The sequence below is a fragment of the Prionailurus viverrinus genome, chromosome C1, assembly GCF_022837055.1.
Source record: "Prionailurus viverrinus isolate Anna chromosome C1, UM_Priviv_1.0, whole genome shotgun sequence".
NCBI classification, from domain to species: Eukaryota; Metazoa; Chordata; class Mammalia; order Carnivora; family Felidae; genus Prionailurus; species Prionailurus viverrinus.
The window spans coordinates 166609632-166628382 of record NC_062568.1 but is presented as its reverse complement, the minus strand read 5'-3'; the positions used below and the strand labels follow the sequence as shown (position 1 = coordinate 166628382).

The window sequence follows — 18751 nt, the reverse complement described above, 5'->3', positions numbered from 1 at the left end:
TGACACTTAACCAACTGAACCACCCAAAACTCTTTTAAGGTTCATAAAAGCAGGGGACAAACAGGCGGAGAGGCTGGGGGAGAGTGGGCTCTTAACATAGCTGTGGTGGAGAAAGCCTAGGCTCTGGCTGTGTGACCTTGGGTACATTCCACTTCCCCTCTGAGCCCCAGTTTTCTCTTGTGGTGTTTGGCAGTGGCAATGCTCTTTCTTCCTTGCTCCTGTCCCCAGATGGTGGTCGTGACGATTAAATGGGAATATGTTTCTGCTGTTGGAGCAGGGTCCCAACACAGAGAAGGTACTTGGGCAAAAGTCAGGAGGCTTGGATCGTACTTCAGAGTCTTCTCTGAACTCTGTGTCTCCTTTCCCTGGGCCTCCCTTTCTGCAAAAGGAGGGGATTAGAGTAGGTATTTTTTTTTTCCCTCTGTGGTCTCTTTTGACCGTAACATGCCATGAGCCTATCTCTCTAAGTGGAGGGCATGTGGCAATTTTAAGGGATGAATGGATCTTGTAATATTTGGCCATTCAGCCATTCAACAGATATTTAATAATGGCTTACCATATGTCAGGTGATGGGGACAGAGGGACAAAGCAGAGGTAGTGCCTGCCCTCTCAGACCTTCCAGTCTGGTGTAGATGCCTCGGTTGAACTCCCTCATCTCAGATAGTTAAAGGGACGGGCGCCCAGGGAAACACTGTTAGCTGAAAGAACGATGCCAGTCATGTAATAGCTGCTCAAATACTCATTGAACATCTTGCATAAATAAGTCAATGCAAGCACCTTAAGGAAGCTCTTGGGGTGACCTTAGAGTTGGGGAACAGTTTCTAGGAGTCAGGAAAGGTCGTGGGAGCTCTGGCCAAGGGTGTGTGTAATTGCTAAAGAGTTTGTTTATTGAGACACCTGAGAATGAGGGATCTGCTCCTACCTGCCCGATTCTCAAGGGGGCCATTACTGGGAACAAGGAACAATGACTGCTTCCCATGCCTTGTGTTTTCCCCAGAGGAGGAGCCGGTACCGATGCCGGAACCACAGGGGAGGAGAGAAGAGTGGCCAGAGAAAGGTGCCAGTGTTTGTATGACACTTGGGCCAAGTCCAGAGGACCATGAAAAATTATGGAGTCTCATCTGTGTCCCATCACGAGAGAAAAGGGGGCCCATTTGGGGTGCAAGGGTCACATGAGGGTTGGCCCCGGGATCATGGCCAAGAGGCTGCCTGAGGAGGCGGAAAGAAGTCGGGCTTAGGAGTTGGAGACTGATTTGGGTTTGAAGGCTGTGGGACCCTGGGCAAATCACTTAACCTCTCTGAACCAGCTTCCTAATCTTTTAAATAGGCATCACAAAGTTGACCTAAGAGGTTATGAGGTATATAATACGTCTCAGGCAACTATAGTCAGGACCTGGGACTAACTGTACTCTTGATGATTGGTGTTTATAAATATTACATTATCAGGACTCGGGTCCTGATTCTGTGCCATATTGAAAACCAGTGCTAGGAACAACTTCGAGGAGAAATATTAGAAGGTTGTATTATCTTTAATATAAGTGACATGTTGACTCAAGACTGAGTGGATTTACAGGGACTTAGCTCTAGCTTAACTCATCTCCTAACCAGCTGTCTGACCTTAGATAGACAGTTTTGCCCTCTTTGAGACCTGGTTTTCTCCTCGGTGAAATGGGAATAATTTTCATGCTCAACTTTTTCTCATCCATCCATTCAACATTTATTTAATGCCTGTTATAAGCCACACTATGCTTGGTGCTGAGGACAGAGGAACAAAGCATAGTCCCTGTCCCTAAGGAGCTCACCATCTAGTGGGACAGACCATTAAACAAATATTTCCAATAGAGTATAGACAAGGCTGGCCCTGTCTGAATGGATAAGGAAGGCTTCCTGGAGAAGGTGCCATCCAAAGCTGAGAGCCGAAGGATAGTAGCATTTAGCCAAATAAAAGTAGGAAAGGAAGCGGAGAGTTAGGAAAGGCACTCCAGGAAGAAGGAACTGCATGTGCAAAGGCGAGGAGGCAAATGGGTGCAGCAGATGTGATAATGTGGCTGGCTGAATATGCCTTGCTGCAGTGTGGACTTTGTGTGAAGGCAGTGGGAGACCACTGAGAGATTTTTAAGTGAGGGAGGTGGAATAACATGGTCACATTTGCGTTTTTAAAAAGAACACTCAAGGTTATATGTGCATATGTCAAGTTCCATTATGGAGAGCAGTTGTGGTAAGTTGATCCTTCCTGATCTCCTTCCTCCTCCTTTCCCTGCCCACATAAAGTGAAATAACCCACATGAGCATGTCTGCTGTAGTGTGTGGCACATAGTAGGTGTTCAGTTAGCATATATTATTCCCCTTTTTAAAGCAGTCCTTGAAAAAGAAATCCCCTGGCATGGAATGCATGTTGGGACAAAAATGCTGAGGGTGCGGCTGTTTGTATTTTCTGGCTGCCGTTTCAGTATAGCTGATAGGATTTAGGTCAAAGGAAGTTCCCCAGACAGCTCAGTCTCAGCCAGTCATCTGGGGTTTCAGGGAGGGCAGGTGAAGGTCATAGTATCTCTCCTATTGCCGGAGGCCATTTCTCCTCAGGGTCCTAATCTTGAAAACCTACCAGACCTGGGCAATCCTGTTAATTTGTTCAAGATAGCTTCCTCGTCTGTAAAATGGGTACGAAGTTACCTGTGCCACGCCACACAAGATGTTGTCAAGAGGATCAGAAGAAAATGTGAACCACAACAAAATAACGCAATAGATTCCATTGACTGATACCTACCTTAGGCTGGGTCTTGTTCTTATGAAGCCAGTATTATCATTAGCCCTATTTTACAGGTAAAGAAACCCAAGTTCAGAGAAATTATGCAAATCACCCAGGGTAAAGTAAGTGGCTGTAGCCAGAGCCCTGGCATTTTAACTACAACACCATGACATCCACGACCTACTGCCCCTTGAAAACTACCAACTGTGCCCTGAGCTCTTAAGCATGATTCAGGCACCCCAGAAACGCACGCAGAAAGGCGGAAGAAGGAAGGAAAGGGGCAGTGTTTGAAGTCTGAGAGTCTTTCCTCAGGCCTCCCACCTTCACCCCCAGCCAATTTCGGGTCCTCTCCCAGATGCATTCCAGGAAATGGTTCCCTGCCCGCAGCTAAAGTGACCTGTTACTTGCCTGAAGCCTCCCCGGTCTGGGACCGGGTGAGGGCAGGAACTGTCTCCGGGTCATGGTGTTCTCCCCAGGGCCTAGTACAGTGACTAGCACTCAGTAACTATTTGTGAATAGATTCCTTCTGTCACTTCCCCGGCTTTACTGCTCAAGCCTTCCTCTTGGCCAAGAGGTCTAAAGCAAAGGAGCTGAGGCTTTGGGAAGAAGGCCTTATAGATCCTTGGGCATATGCTGATGCAGGGCCACCCAGAGGTCAGTGTGCCAGCCTTGGGTCAAGCCTGACATCAGCCCCCCCACACCCTCTGACAGCAGGAGGGACCCAGAGGGCTAGGGTAGCCCACCACATCCTGCCCACCCTCTCCATGGGACTTGATGCTGGAGGGCTGGCACAGAGCACAGGGTCCAGGTGTCCCATGAGGAACCCTAAGGGCCTGCGCAGTGGACCCGGACGTCCAAGCCTCTGTACGTGCTGGGTGGCTAGAGCTGGGCTCCCCTGGCTGACGGTTGGTCAACACATCGCATGAGAACCAGAACAGTCCTCAGGCACATTGAGCAACCAGCTTCCCTTGCTCGCCCCCGGCAGGAGCTGGGCCAGGGAAAGTGAAGAAAGCTGTTCTGAGCCTCCCCCGGGTGGGCGTGGGCGGGGCCCTGCCGGGATAGGGGCGGCTGGACCGGTTTCAATTGCTCCGGGACCGGATGCAGCCCGGTGACGACTCGGGCGGAGACAGGAGAAATGCGCGCCCAGGGCGCACCTGTAGGTTTTCCAGGGCGACGCTAGCTTTGGCAATGATACGGCTAGGGGCTCTGGGTCAGCGGTCACCGGGAGTGCGACTTCCGGCTGCTAAATCAGGCGAGCGGGAGGGGCAGCGGCGAATCAGCTGACAGGTACAACTGGAGGAGGCTTTGGGCCTCCCGTTTGCCTGGAAAGGAACAGGAGGGAAGGGGTGGCTCCCAGAAACGTCCGGGTGACCGAGCTGCTCCACTGACGTCGCAAGCGCGCATTTTGTGCCTTACCCCTGGGCCACCCCCGCAGCACGTTTGGGTGGGACGAGCCTGGCCAGAGTTGTGTTTGCTTCCCGGCTGTCCCACCTACAGGCTTTTTGTGTTCTGGGGCCAGTTGACTCCGCTTTTCGGAGCCGAAGTTTCCCCAGGTGAAACATGGGAACACCAAGCTCAAAGCGTGGTGTGAGAGGTCCGTGAGATGACACAGAACAGTGCCCAGCGAGTCGTGGGTGCTCAGACGGCGGGGTCCCCTCTCCCTTCCTTGCTCAGGATCCAGCTCCCACTGCCCGCCCGACCCGAGGTCGCGCCACACAGGAGATCCTAGACAGTGGGGTCTCGGTGGCGGGAGGTCTGGCTTGGCCATCACTCATTTGAGCCTCTGTCTGCCGAACTACCCAGTGGGACGGGGCATGTGGGCTGATTCCGAAGGCCGCCTTTGGGTCGTGTTCCTGGGATCCATTTCAACGAGCTCTTTCATTCGCGTGTTGATTTATTCACAGATTCCTATCAGAAGGCCTCCCCCGGCGACGGTCCCAGCCCGCCAGCGTTTCGTCCGTACACAGCCAGCCTCCACCGGCTGCTTTCTGTGTAAATACAGCCAGGCCTTCCGCCTGCAGGTCGCCGCGGGTCCCGCGGGCAGAGCCGGCGGGCGGGCGGGGGGCGGCTCCTGTGCCACCGCGCGGCGCGGGCCTGGCAGGTCGGGGAGTCGGCGCGCCCCGCACTGGCGCAGGGAGGGGCGCTGGGGGCCGCCAGGCGGAGCCGAGGGCAGAAGCCCCGGGGCGTAGACCTTCGGAGTCCCCGCCCATTAGCGTCCGCATCCACTGACAAATACCAACCCTGCCGGGGGGAGGGGGGGGTTCTCCCCATTTTAAAGACGGGAGACTGAGGCTCAGCACGTTTAAATGGCTTGACCAGGGTCCACAGGCGGAAAACGGCCGAACAAGAAACCCTAGCCGAACACATCTGGTTGCAAAACCCAGTCTTTTCTCTACCCCATCTGTCATCCGTGAGCTCCTAAAGGTCTTAACGGTAAAGAATAGAAAATAACCACAACGAACCCGATCAACAGCCGAGTGGGAGTTGAAAGGGTCTTCCAGAGCTTCCTTGGGGGTCTCACAGGGGGACTTGAACCGCAGGATGGCCACAGATTGTTTTTCCTGGGTGAGAATTTTACTCCTTTTCAAATTAAAAAAAAAAAAAAAAAGGATTCTTAGTAAAACAAGTAATGATGGCTAAGAATATAAAGCTCTTGTAATCATTTTAGCTGAAAACAGGGGACTTCAAAGAAATTTCAGGCTGTTTACACGCCGTTCATCTTTCGATCTATTGGGCAGAAGCATTGTTGACACTATTTACATAGACGGGCAAACTGAGGCCTGAAGCCACTGAACGCGAGAAGCAAAGCGGGGGCGGGGAACCGCGACTTCCGGACTCCCAGCCCGCCGCCCGCCGGGTGCTTTCTGCTGCGGGCGGGAGTCCTATTTTGCAAATAGGTTTCCTCGGACAACTGCTGCTGATCTTTGTCACTCAGCCAGCCAAGTGGGGGCGATTCTGAGTAATGCAGGCTACCAGCATGGCTGGGGCTGAAAGCGAAAGGGACACGCAGGTGAGGGGCCGGGAGGGCGGGTGGACGACCCAGGCGCCGGCGCAGGCGGGGCCACCGCCAGGGGCCCCGCAGTGGGAGCACCCTGGATCCTCCCTGCCATAGCGCTTCTCGGCCATCTGTCCCCTCAGGGGCACAGGACCCAGGACTGCCCCAGACACCTGGGACCAGAGGCCCTCTCCTTGTGTGTGGGGACAGTGTGTCGGTTGAGTCTGGACTTAAATCCGATCCTGGTATTGGCTAATTATCAGGCCTTGAGAAAATTACTTAAGAGCTCACTCTCAGTTTCTGTATCCGTAAAATGGGGGTAAGCAACACTTACTACGTCATGTAATTGCTATAAAAAGTAAATGTGTGCCTATCCGTGAAAGCCTAGAATATTAAAAACAAAAACAATTAAATGCTATGTTTTGCTCTTAATGTTAGGCGGGCCCAGGTAGGAATTTAAGTTAGGCCAATTAAGAACTCAATGACCTGGCAGGTGTACGTTCTTCAGGTACCCCACCTGGAAAAGGGAGCTTTATTACACTGTACATCACAGGGTGGGGGTAAGCACAGATGAGCTCCCCAGTATCTGGCAAGTCCACAAGTGTTTACGTTTGCAACTTTTGTTGTTTGCCAGCCATGTCTTCAGCACTTTGCACTTATTAGCTTATTTAATGCTACAATTACAGTATGAGAGAGGTATCACTGTTATCCCGTTTCACAAGTAGGAAGCCAAGGCACAGAGAGGTTGAGTTACTTACCTAAGGTTACGCAGCTACAAAGTAGGATTTGCATCCACAAAATCTGGCTCCACATTCCATGTTCTTAACCCCTACTGAATGTACCAGGCGTTATGCCAGGCCTTGGGGATGCATCCGGGAAGAACATCGAGCACTCACCTCCTTAACAAGAGCAGGGGCTTCTTTCTGAGTTTACTGGCCTTCCTTATGTCTGCTTAAGCACTGCATGCACTTTATTATACTTTATGGGCATGTTGTATTCATCTGGTATACAGGAGGTACTCAACATTGTTTGTTTCCCCCTTCCTGTATATTTGGACCAGTTAAAAGTACTTACATGGAGCGTGGACACGAGGTGTGTTAGGCGTTAGAGCACTTGGTGTCCGTAGGTGCTTTGCACACCTGAGTTCCTCCTTTCCTGTACTTAGTGATCTTCCAGTTACATAGGCCGAAACAGCACACCCTTAAGGTTTAGACCTTTTAATAATAATAATTGCTTCTGCCTCTGAGAGTTACTGTCTGTGCTGTGGGGTTCCCAGAACTGAGGGTGAATTTACTGTATTTATCACTTAATCATTTCCCAGAGAGCTTATGACTCTGACACCTTTAGTCAAAGCTGTAGAATTCTCCCTTTCCAACCCTCCCTCTGTGGGGTCCCTGTGATAACTCTTGCTGTAAGTGGCTGAAGCTATTAAATATAGAATGTAGATCTTCCTGCAATGCAAGTGTAAGCTGTCCTTACATTCATCGCTTAAATGTTATGATCACTTCAAGCTTGGCTTTTGCATTTGAAGCCTTGAGTTAAATGTGGAAAGAGAGAGAGAGAGAGAGAGAGAGAGAGAGAGAGAGAGAGAGAGAAACCCGTAACGGTTAGAAATAAAAGTGTGCAGTGGGTAGGTTTCCAGAGTAATAAAAAGCAGCTTTAAATTTTAAAAGATTTTAAGCCTGGTTTGATTCCAGACAGCATACCCTAAGTTCCCATCATTCATCATGGGTGCATTCTAAAGGGTCAAAACCACCTTTAGACAATTCGGGGAACTCGATTGATGACATAGTATTAAATCTTGAGTTTCTTCTTGTAAATGAGATGACCTGTGGAGAGCATTCAGCTCATGGTAGGCGCTCAGGGGAAGCTGTTGAAATCCGGGACTGGGTTGCAGTTAGAGACCTTATCCTCGACTGACATTTATTGCATACCTACTATGTGCCAGTTGCTTGGAAGTCCGTTGTTTCAAGTGAACCTGACAATAAGCCTGGGAGGAAAATAAGCTGTGGAAGAAGTTGACAGTCCAAGAAGTTCATTCACTTGCCTAAGTCGCCAGAAAATAAGGGGCAGAGTCTGAGCTGGAATTTGGGTCTGACTCCAAGTTCAGTGTCTGAGTCATGGCAGGAGTCTGCTTTTTCCTGTGTGCCTAGCTGTCGGTCATTTTAGAACTGGAGGCTAGAGTCAGAGGGGACTTTAAGATCGGCTCAGCCCGGGATTCTCTGCCTCTTTTATAACCCAGGTCACCCTAGATAAACACAGAAACCTCACATCCTTCTAATGAGTTTCTGATTCAAAATCATTGATATATCATGATTCAAAAAAAAAAAAAAAATCAGAGCCAAAGGACACAGTTTTCAGCATTCTGTCTTTAAGCAGAATAAGCCTCCTTGGAGCTTCTGGTTCCAGCTCCTCACCTCAGTCCCCAGCAGAGAGCTGTGGATCTGACCCCCACCCCCAGCACATTTACTTCCCGGGAATTGGGACTTGCTCATGACATGGCCAGCACTTGGACTTGGGGCTGTCTGACTCCAAGTGCAGTGTCTTTCCTCCAAGTATATCTGCTTACCTCTCAGTTTGGTCTCTCATCCTGACCTATCACAGAGTCCACAGTTCCGGCCGACTTTATCACCTGTATTTCCAGAAAGCGTCATTCTTCCAGGCCTTTGCTCGGACTGTTCCTCTGCCTGGAAGCCCTCACTCCCCACCCTCTCCTGTTTGCTGGGTGAACTCCTATTCCCTAAGATTCCGCTGAAATGCAGCTCTCTCAAGGAAGTCGTTTGGACTTTCACCTACCTCCGAATAAAGGGAATTGATTCCTCTTCCCTGCCTGCCTGTGTAGAAGCATCTCCTGGTATTTGTTAATATTTAAGAGTTGCTTGCAAGCCTCTCTCCCTCTCTCTGCGGCTCTGGTTCTCTCTTAGCACTTTTGGCCTCTCTGGGCATCCACCACCACTACTACCAAAATTACGGTGTTTGGGGATGAACCACATCTTTATATATGTTTTTCAGCAGAAGGCCTGGCATACAGCAAGCATTCAGTAAATGTGTATGAAATACATTATACACATACACACACAGGTCACTATCAGGGTTTTATTTATTTATTTATTTATTTTTTTATTGTAATAGTCTTAAGACTTCACCCAGGCTATAAGCTCTTATGTACAATTGACCTCTGTTGAAGTAATAGGGAGCCACTGCAGGTTTTGGGGGTAGAGAGTTCCTTGATCCATAGAAACTTGCTCATGGGATTGAAGCTGTAACTCTCCCAGTTTCCACACCTTTGCTTTTATAATCTTTCCCTGGGAAGGTTTTATTTTATAAACAAGAGGGGCAGGAGAAAACTTTTTTTTTCATTCATTCTTTGTTTATTCCAAAAATCTTGGCTTTTGTTGTCCTGGTGCTACTTGGAATCATGGATATGATGAGCAAGGTAGAAAAAAAAAATCTCCTCTCATGACATTCACATGCTCCTGGAGGAGAAAGACAAATAAGTAAATAGCAAATATATCAGTTCAACTGGTAATAAATGTTATGAAGAAAGATCAAGACCACAAAAGACACATGGAGTGGGGGATGGGCAGATTGTTTTAGACGGGGAGGTCAAGAAAGGCTCTTTGAAGAAGAAACACTTGACAGAACCCAGAATGAAGGGGGGGACGGAGCCAGAAAAGGTTTGTAGGAAGTATATTGCAAGCAGAAGGGGCAGCAAGTGTAAAGGCCCTGGGGTAGAAACAACTGGGTACCTTGAGGAACAATAGCATGGCTGAAGTGACAGCATGGACAGTGGCTGGGGTAGGTATTGGTTTGTTTTCAATGGCAGCTGTTGGAGTCAGATGATAATTTAGTAGGTGAGATAAGATTAGCCTTGGCAGTTTGTTCTGAGTTCAACCCCGCTGTGGGTGAGTAAGTGAATGAATGGAACATGGCTGATTAGCCAAGAAATTGGACCAAACACTTTGGTCATATTTTTATAACTTTTAGTCAGAAACAAATGAAGGTTTGTGGGGCAAAATATAAGAACAATATGATTTTAAAAATGAGTTTAAATGATCAAAGTGGAGCAAAGGATGAGTTTCTGAGTGTAAAATAGGTGGCATTTAGTGTTTTTCTTTATTTAAAAAATTGTTTAATGTTTATTTATTTTTGAGAGAGAAACGGAGCACAGGTGGGGAGGGGCAGAGAGAGAGAGGGAGACACAGAATCTGAAGCAGGCTCCAGGCTCTGAGCTGTCAGCACAGAGCCTGGTGCAGGGCTTGAGCTCATGAACCATTGAGATCATGACCTGAGCCAAAGATCTGATGCTTCACCGACTGAGCCACCCAGGTGCCCCTTGTGTTTGTGCTTTAAAAAGGAATCTGCCTTCATGACTTGGGAGTTCGACCCCCACGTTGGGCTCTGTGCTGACAGCTCAGAGCCTGGAGCCTGCTTCAGATTCTGTGCCTCCCTCTCTCTCTGCCCCAACCCACTTGCATTCTGTCTCTGTCTCTCTCAAAAATAAATAAACATTGGGGCGCCTGGGTGGCGCAGTCGGTTAAGTGTCCGACTTCAGCCAGGTCACGATCTCGCGGTCCGTGAGTTCAAGCCCCGCGTCGGGCTCTGGGCTGATGGCTCAGAGCCTGGAGCCTGTTTCCGATTCTGTGTCTCCCTCTCTCTCTGCCCCTCCCCCGTTCATGCTCTGTCTCTCTCTGTCCCAAAAATAAATAAACATTGAAAAAAAAATTAAAAAAAAAAAAGAAAAATAAAAAAATAAAAAGGATCCGCCTAATCCATCCCATGGTTATTTTAACTGAAATGTAAAAGTTACTTTCACCGTAAATTTGGGGATGGCACTAAGATGCCAGCTGTAGAGGGTGGGTGGCTTCAGCTTGACCCTGCTGGGGGACTCTGGAGTGTGGGTTACATCCCAGAGTTATCCCCAGCCTAGGCCAGGGAGCTATGGCACCTGATGTTTTTCCCAGGAATAGCTGTGGCACTGGCCATTGAAGGCACACAGAGGTGGGTGCACCCCACCCCCACCCAGGAAACAATAAAAACGAATCCCAAGGGAATGTGGTTGGAACAGTGACATTATCTGATACAATAAGGATAGAATAAAAGAGGATGATCTGGAAGTTCTTTTGTCTCAGGGCTGCCTCCTGCATGTAACGTTCATCCTATAGTGATTATGGGATCCAGGACAGTTAAGGGACAACCAGGGGCCCAAGCCCCCGGGCCCTCAGGCACAGTTTGCAAACTTTGGCTTTGTTTTTACTCAGTCTGGAGGGGAGATAAATACACACTTTATTCCAAAAGGACAGGGAAGCAATGTGAAGGCCGAAGGACTGAGATTCAGATTCCATCTTCATTTTCAACTGCGTGGAGTGTTGTGTGAGCTTCAGCATGTTAATTAACCTCTCTGAGCCTTGATATTTCCCTTCTAGAACATTTAATAATTCCCAGGCCCAGACTTTTACCATCATGTTGCCTTGTCTTGTGGGTCCCCACTGATGCCTATTATGTCTCTGAAACCACGAAAATGCCAACTTCTGTTTTTCAGGAACCAAATGAACTCTGGCTTAGGACAGAGTGCCTAACTGATATTCTTGCTCTGTAAATCATTCGGCCTTTACTCTTCTTGCTTTATTTCTTACATTTTCTTGGGGGGTTGGTCTGGTTTATTCCCAACGTACTTGTCACATGCTAGGCTGAATTATGGCGGGTTGCGTGAGGTCCTTTCTCGGTTAGGCTGTGATATCCTCAAGAAGAGGCCGTGTGGCGGGCCGTTCTAGGCCCTGGTATGAGGCTCATATGCTGTTGGAGGCACAGAGGAGAGAGCACAGACACTGGGCTGCACAGATCTTGTTCGAATTCCTCTCCGCTACCTCCTTGTGGTAGAACTCTGGACAAATCATTGAACTGCACTTTGAGACTCAGTTTCTTCATCTGACAAACAACCAAATACGGGTGCGTATATTTTATGGCCCTTGGGAAGACTGGCTACAAAACGTGTAAAACGGTACCTGGCACATAATGGCCTTACTGAGTAACTGCTGACTGACTAAAGGCTCTGCCCTACATCACATGCGACCACCGACAGCATGTTCTTTCCCCTGCACAGCAGGAACGGGAGTGTTCACAGGAGGGATATACCAAAGGGTGTACCCCTGGCTACATACCTTTTGCTGTGAAGAGGAGCAACATTTTATCTCTAACATAGTGCAGAATTACAGGGTGACAGTGAAAATGACTGACTTACTACAAACAATTTTAAAAAATTATTTACTTTTTCAAGTTTGTAACAGATAACATATCCCCTTATTACCTGCACCCGGGGAGGACTGCTCCTACCTCCCATTCTTGGTTCATCACTGGCTTACAAAATTAAGAGAAAGAGAGGGTGGGGGTGATTGGGGGAGAAGATATGCTCTAATTACAGGGCAGTGGGATGACTGCCCCACAGAGTTGGGTCCACGGCTCTGTACAAGAACGGAGGTCAAAGCCACCCACTCACCTGCGCTCCCCGGTGTTAGGGACCGAGGTGTGGGAATGTTGCCAGGGAAGGCTCACAGACGAGACTTTAGGTTGGCCTCTTCTAAAGAGAAGAGGAGGAAGGACTGTCACTGTAAGTGACAGAGCCTGCCAAGGCGCAGACTTTTCACCCTGCATGCAGTATTCTGGGAACTTCAAGTGGGAGGGTTTGGTTGGGGCAGAACCAACAGGACCCAGCACTTGTATTTAAAAACCTCCCAGGGAAAGACTTCCAAGTCCCATTTTCTTGTAGGTTCTGGAGAAGATTCCAGCCTGTTGCTCTATTGTTCTGTGAGTGCAGAGCTTGATGGAACCCTGTCTTGGCCCCTAGCCATGAGGCTATTTCTCAGGGAAAGCCCTTGGACCAAGAAGTCTGTTTTTTCTTTTCTTTGGAAACTGTGGTGCTCTTTGTGAAAACAAAGGAATTTGGATTCTGTTCAGGAAAAATGTAACCTACAAACAAATAGCCTTGGAAAATCTGTGCCTCACCCTCAGTGCCTGGGTCAGGCATGGAGAGAGCTCCACCCTCCGCTGCTTTCTAGCTGGAAGCCACCACCGTTTCCTCTTCTGTGTGTTGTCTCTGGCTGGCCGAAGGGCAATGCCTCCTCTCCTTGCCTCTCCCTTCCCGCTGCGCAGGGCCCAAGTCCTTGCAAGTGCTCTTGCTCTGTCTGGCATATTCCTCCCCTCCCTGTCTGCAAGCCCTCAATTGTCCTTGATGACTCCGCTCCAACATCTCCCCCTTGGTTCTGATTTTCCCAGATGGCTAGGGGCTCCTCTGCTGCGTTGCTCTGGATAATTTAAAATTTAAGTATTCTTCCCCGCACCCCTCTGCCCCCTGCCACTTTTTAAGATAGTAATCCCTGGGATTCTTTTCTTTTCTTTTCTTTTCTTTTCTTTTCTTTTCTTTTCTTTTCTTTTCTTTAACTATAGCAGTAATCATTGTTGCTAACTTAAACTCTTGTCACGTACCAGGCATTATGGTACATAATGTTACTTACCCCCAGTGCAGTGTGCTTAGGACAGAAACTGGTACATAGTAAGTTCTCAATAAATGTGACTTATTATCATCCTCATTATTTATCTTAATTCTCTTAGCACTCACGACAAATACAATTTGTCATGCACATTATAATAATCAGGTTACTTTTCTGTGAGCTGTTTAGGGGTAGCGACTGTGTCTTCTTCATGTGGTATCTCCAAGCATGTGGATATACAAAGGGTATTTGGTGAGTGAATATTTAGCCATTGAAACTGATGGCTGAGTGCAGAGATTTATATCATGAGTATCCAAATCAATTTAAAGTAGCTGTGGCCTAGAGAAGTTAGGATGGATAATTGGAGACTTTGGGCTTAATTTCTGTTCCAACTATCTACTAGCTTTATGACTGGGTAAATTAACAATGTCTTCTGAACCCCAAACACCTGTTTTTCAAAATGGGCTGGGGCGCCTGGGTGGCTCAGTCGGTTGAGCGTCCGACTTCGGCTCAGGCCATGATCTCGAGGTCTGTGAGTTTGAGCCCCACATCAGGCTCTGTGCTGACAGCTCAGAGTCTGGAGCCTGCTTCAGATTCTGTGTCTCCCTCTCTCTCTGCCACTTCCCCACTCATGCTCTGTTTCTCTCTTCTCTCTCTCTGTCAAAAATAAACAAACATTTAAAAAAATTTTTTAAAAATGGGGATAATAGCCCCTAACTTGCCTTCTTTACAGATGAACATCATCTTGAGCATCAAGTGAGCATTTGTGAACTGTAAAGTATTTTACACATGTGCTGCAGTCTTATTAGAATCATTTTGGATCCCATGGCCATCACCACAATACTTGGGAGAACATAAGCCCAAAGTAGCTCTAGTTGAACAACTATGATATTCAACATGATATTTTTGTTTTTTGCAGTGTCTAGAAATGTAATCCCTTGATGTTTGGGATACCACTATCTCTTCTCTACAAAGGTGCATCCAAGGTATTAGTCTCAAGCTTTTCAAAGGTTTTTAAAAGGTCCTTTATTTTACCATGTGAGTACTTTAAAGTGTCTGGCCTAAATTTCACAGTTAAATTTCCTCTCAAGAAATGATCTTCAAGAATTATAATCAAACATTGCTGCTATTTATTGGAGCTAGATATTAGGGAGTATAAGGAGGGATGAAAAGAAGTATAAGAAATGGTCTTACTCTCAGGGTGCCTGGGTGGCTCAGTCGGTTAGGTGTCCAACTTCGGCTCAGGTCGTGATCTCATGGTTTGTGGTTTCGAGGCCCATGTCGGGTTTTGTGCTGACAGCTCAGAGCCTGGAGCCTGCTTTGGATTCTGTGTCTTCCCCTCTCTCTGCCCTTCCCCTGCTTGTGCATTCTCTCTCTCTCTCTCAAAAATAAACATTAAAAATAATTTTTTAAAAAAGAAATGGTCTTACTCTCAAGGAGCTTACAGTCTCATTTGGGAGTTAAGATTGAGTCCTTGACTCAGCAAAGTATATGATCTGAGAAAGGAGAGACCCCCTGTGTGTAGGTGGTTTGTGAAGCTTTCAAGGAGACATCAGGCCCTACGTTAAACATAAAGGAAGGTTAATATTTAGACTGCAATCCTGGGAACATAATTCATAACCAAGTTCAGGGCCATTGACTAGTGCTGCTAACACTTTCCTTTTCATCTTTAGTTGTTGGTGAATTTGGAGAAAGATATGAGAAAACTTTAGAAATATACTCACTGACAAATGTCTGAATCCAAAGAGCTGAATCCAAAATATTTTGTGGCCGATGCTTTTATGATGAGAAAATAAAAACTCCCTACTTAAAAAAAAATTCAGTCATGATGTACATGTTTAAAAGATGTTTATAGAAAATTGTAATACTCTAGCATGAGAATAGTGATGACAACACCATGTGGTCCTGGATCAGTGATGCTAGCACACACTGCTAAGTATGAAATAATAGTAATAATAACTCAAAGATGAAACATTTACATAATACACATTGTAAATAACTTAGGGGAAAAAAGAGAATACTACAGAATACTAGATCTGAAAATGTATGTAGTGCAGTCAAAGCCATAGTCAGAGGTAAACTCATAGCTTTCATTCTTTCACTTAAAAATAATGATAGATGAAATGAAAGCAGTGAAATGTCTAACCTAAGACTTTAGAAAGTGGGCAGCAAAGCAAAACCAAGAAAAACAGGACAATTAAAAAAAGGCAAAGGTGATAAATAAATTAGAAAATCAACAAAATAGGGGTGCCTGGGTGGCTCAGTTGGTTAAGCATCTGACTTTGGCTCAGGTCATGATCTTATAGTTTGTGGGTTTGAGCCCCACACTGGGCTCTGTGCTGACAACTCAGAGCCTGGAGCCTGATTCGGATTCTGTGTCACCCTCTCTCTCTGCCCCTCCCCTGCTCACATTCTCTCTCTCTCTCTCTCTCTCTCTCTCTCTCTCTCAAAAATAAATAAACATAAAAAAATTAAAAAAAAGAAAATCAAGAAAATAGTAGAATTCATAAATATATTCATGAGTTGGTTCTTTGAAGGGGGAAATAAAATAGGCATACTTATAGAAAATCTACCTAAAAACAAGAGAAAAAATAACTGACATCTGAAAAGTTTCTATAGTTTGTAAAGCACTTTCCTATGCCTTATTGCTCTTGGTCCCCAAACTAATTCTGCGTGCTATATATTTGTGTCCCTATTTTGCTAGTGATCAAATTGACGATCAAAGAAGTGAGATTACTCTTTAGGGTCACACAACTTGTGAATGAGAAACCCATGATTTGAACCCTCTCCTAACTTTGTTGAATATTCTTCCAATGCACTCATAGCATCCTCTCAGGATAAATATAAGAAAGGAAGAGTGAAACATTTAATCTGTCTGTATTAGTTTCTGCAGCTGCTGTAACAAATTACCAGAAACTGGGTGGGTTAGAGGGGCACCTGGGTGGCTCAGTCAGTTAAGCATCTGACTCTTGGTTTCAGCTCAGGTCATGATCTCACGGTTTCATGAGTTTGAGCCCCACATCAGGCTCTGCGTTGGCAGTGCAGATTCTGCTTGAGATTCTGTCTCTCCCTCTCTCTCTTCCCTTCCTCTACTTGTGCTATCTCTGTCTCTTTCTAAATAAATAAATAAAATTTAAAAAAGAAAGAAACTGGGTGAGTTAGAACAGCAGGAATTTATTCCATCAGTTCTGGAGGATGTACGAGATCAAGGTGTCAGCAGTACCACGCTCTTTCTGAAGGTTCTAAGGGGTATCACCCACTGTCTCTTCCCAGCTTCTGGTGGTGATCAGCAATCCTTGGTTTTCCTTGGCTTTCAGCTTCAGTACTCCAGTCTCTTCCTACATCTTCACGTGGTGTTCTCCCCCAGCGTCTTTACATTGTCTTCCCTCTGTGCATAGGTCTCCTCTGTTTTCTCTTCTTATAAGATGTAGGGGTTTGTTTTCCAAATCTACAATTTTCCTTTCAGTATGATATCATCTTAACTTGTTTAATTGTATCTGCAGTGACCCTGTTTGCAAATAAAGTCGCATTCTGAGATTCTAGGTGAACATGAATTTGGGGAGGCCACTATACAACACAGTATAATGTCCTTGTTTCTTATGATTATATTTTTAAGAATCTTTCTTGTGTTCCATTCACATAGCAAAGCTGTGCATACGTGCATCCAGACGCCCTTGGCAGCCAGCAATAATCTACTGACAGCTTAAAATGTGCCAGATACTTAAGTAGATGGCCCAGAACACTAAAAGAAAAAAGTATGTGAGATCTTATGCTATGTTTATAGGATTTTACTAAGCTAGGGGCAGGTGGGAATGATAGTCCTGTTCTAGCCAGACCCATCAGAGAACTGTTCATATTCAGGTACTTTATGAAGAAGGAGAAGCGGGACAAATTCTGAGGACTCTGACCTGAATCCTACATCTTATCAGTCTGGCTACAGTTGGAGAAACTGTCAGAATGCCTAAGAAAATCCCAGGTGTGCACAGGTGAGGTGGCAGGAAGGAAAAAGCATGATAATGCACTGTTTCTACATGAAGGGCTACTACAGGATTCTGGGCTTGTTTTTGTGTCTGTGCTAGAAGGACCACAACCGATGGGTGGAAGGCACAAAGATTTCTATTTAAAGTCAGTTTACAGAAAACTAGGATCATCTAAAGATGTAACTGGGACTGGATGACACCGGTACCTGCTTAGGAGGGCCTGGATGGAGACTAGGAGAGGAGGGAGTTCTTAATGGATCTTATCACTTGCCAAACATTCCAAAGAAGATAGTACATAGAGATCTGTGTTTAACAACTGTAGAAGCACATACTTTAATGTTGTTTTGCACAAATGTACACTGTTTACTAATAGACACACAATGGTTTGCATAAAATTAAGTTATTTTATGCTGGGGCCCAGCAGCAAAAGGGTGGAAAAAAACATGGGCTCATAGTAGAATGGGAGAGATATAACATAAAACAGAGACAATGGGCTATAATAATATAAGAATCAGCCTCAATGAATAATTGAAGAGTGGATGACTGAGTGATCTTCTTCAGAGACTTGTTGTTGCTGTTGTCATAGCATTGACTTTATAGTAGGGTGAGCAAGTGTCCTAGTTTGCTGGGACCCGAGAGGTTGCATGGGCCTTTCAGCGCTGAAACCAGGGAAGGCCCAAGCATACTGTGATGAGTTGGTCATGCTTTTTTATAGGCTTTTTAAAGAGGAAGGAGGATATAAAACCAGATACAGTAGGAGAAGTTATGGGAGCAGAGAGAGGGGGCACTCATCATCTTTGAGGGGGAAACCAGGCAAGCCCCAAAGCTTCATTAGAACAGGGATGGTGTCTGTCTTGGTCACCGATGTATTCCTGGCACCCAAAACAATTGATATTAGTCAAGTACATGAATTAATTAACACAGCTCAGAAAACATTTGAGCTGAGCCTTGAAGGCTAATGCAGCACGTTGACCGTAAGAGAATGGAGTGTGTGGTACAAGTTTCCAAAAATAGAAAACTTGGGTATAGTAATTGGTAAATATGATGTTTAATGGAACTTTTTCCTATGGCTATTAATATAGTTCTTGGGGAAAGCCCTTGAAACACTAAGCCTATCATATTTCCTCTATTCTTTTTTTCCCATCCTGCAGACCCTCCTCTGCCTTCCTTTTCTGCTTCCTTCCCTTTTCTCTGTTGAAAGACGCAGTACCCTGAGGAAAGGATGCCTCTAGAAGCTTTTTCACGGCAAGACTTATTGGCAAATAAACCATCCAGGAAAACATTATGTTTGGAAATACACTGAGGTGCAGGTGGAGTGGGGAAGATGCGATTTGGCCCAAGGACAACCAGTCAGGATGGTTGGCGTGGTGTGGGAGAAGGAAGAGGGGAAGGGGCATCATGGCGGAGAAGGCGCTTGGGGCCACACGGTGAAAGGCCCGGTCGCGGAAACACAGTGCACCATTGTACTCCTCTGCCTTGGGTCACACAGATGTTTCCTACTGGATTCTTGCTTACAGAGGACAAAGTGCGAACATTACCTCTA

The 18751-nt window shown here is 46.4% G+C and overlaps 1 long non-coding RNA gene across 2 annotated transcripts in view; it reads left to right on the top strand.

Moving 5' to 3' along the window:
- The first annotated feature begins 5588 nt into the window (after positions 1–5588).
- LOC125173216 (uncharacterized) overlaps positions 5589–18751 on the top strand; it is a 91305-nt gene continuing 78142 nt past the window's right edge. For both annotated transcript variants that reach the window (XR_007154967.1, XR_007154968.1), the window contains exon 1: positions 5589–5756. This is a non-coding gene — a long non-coding RNA (uncharacterized LOC125173216). The remainder of the gene's footprint in view (positions 5757–18751) is intronic.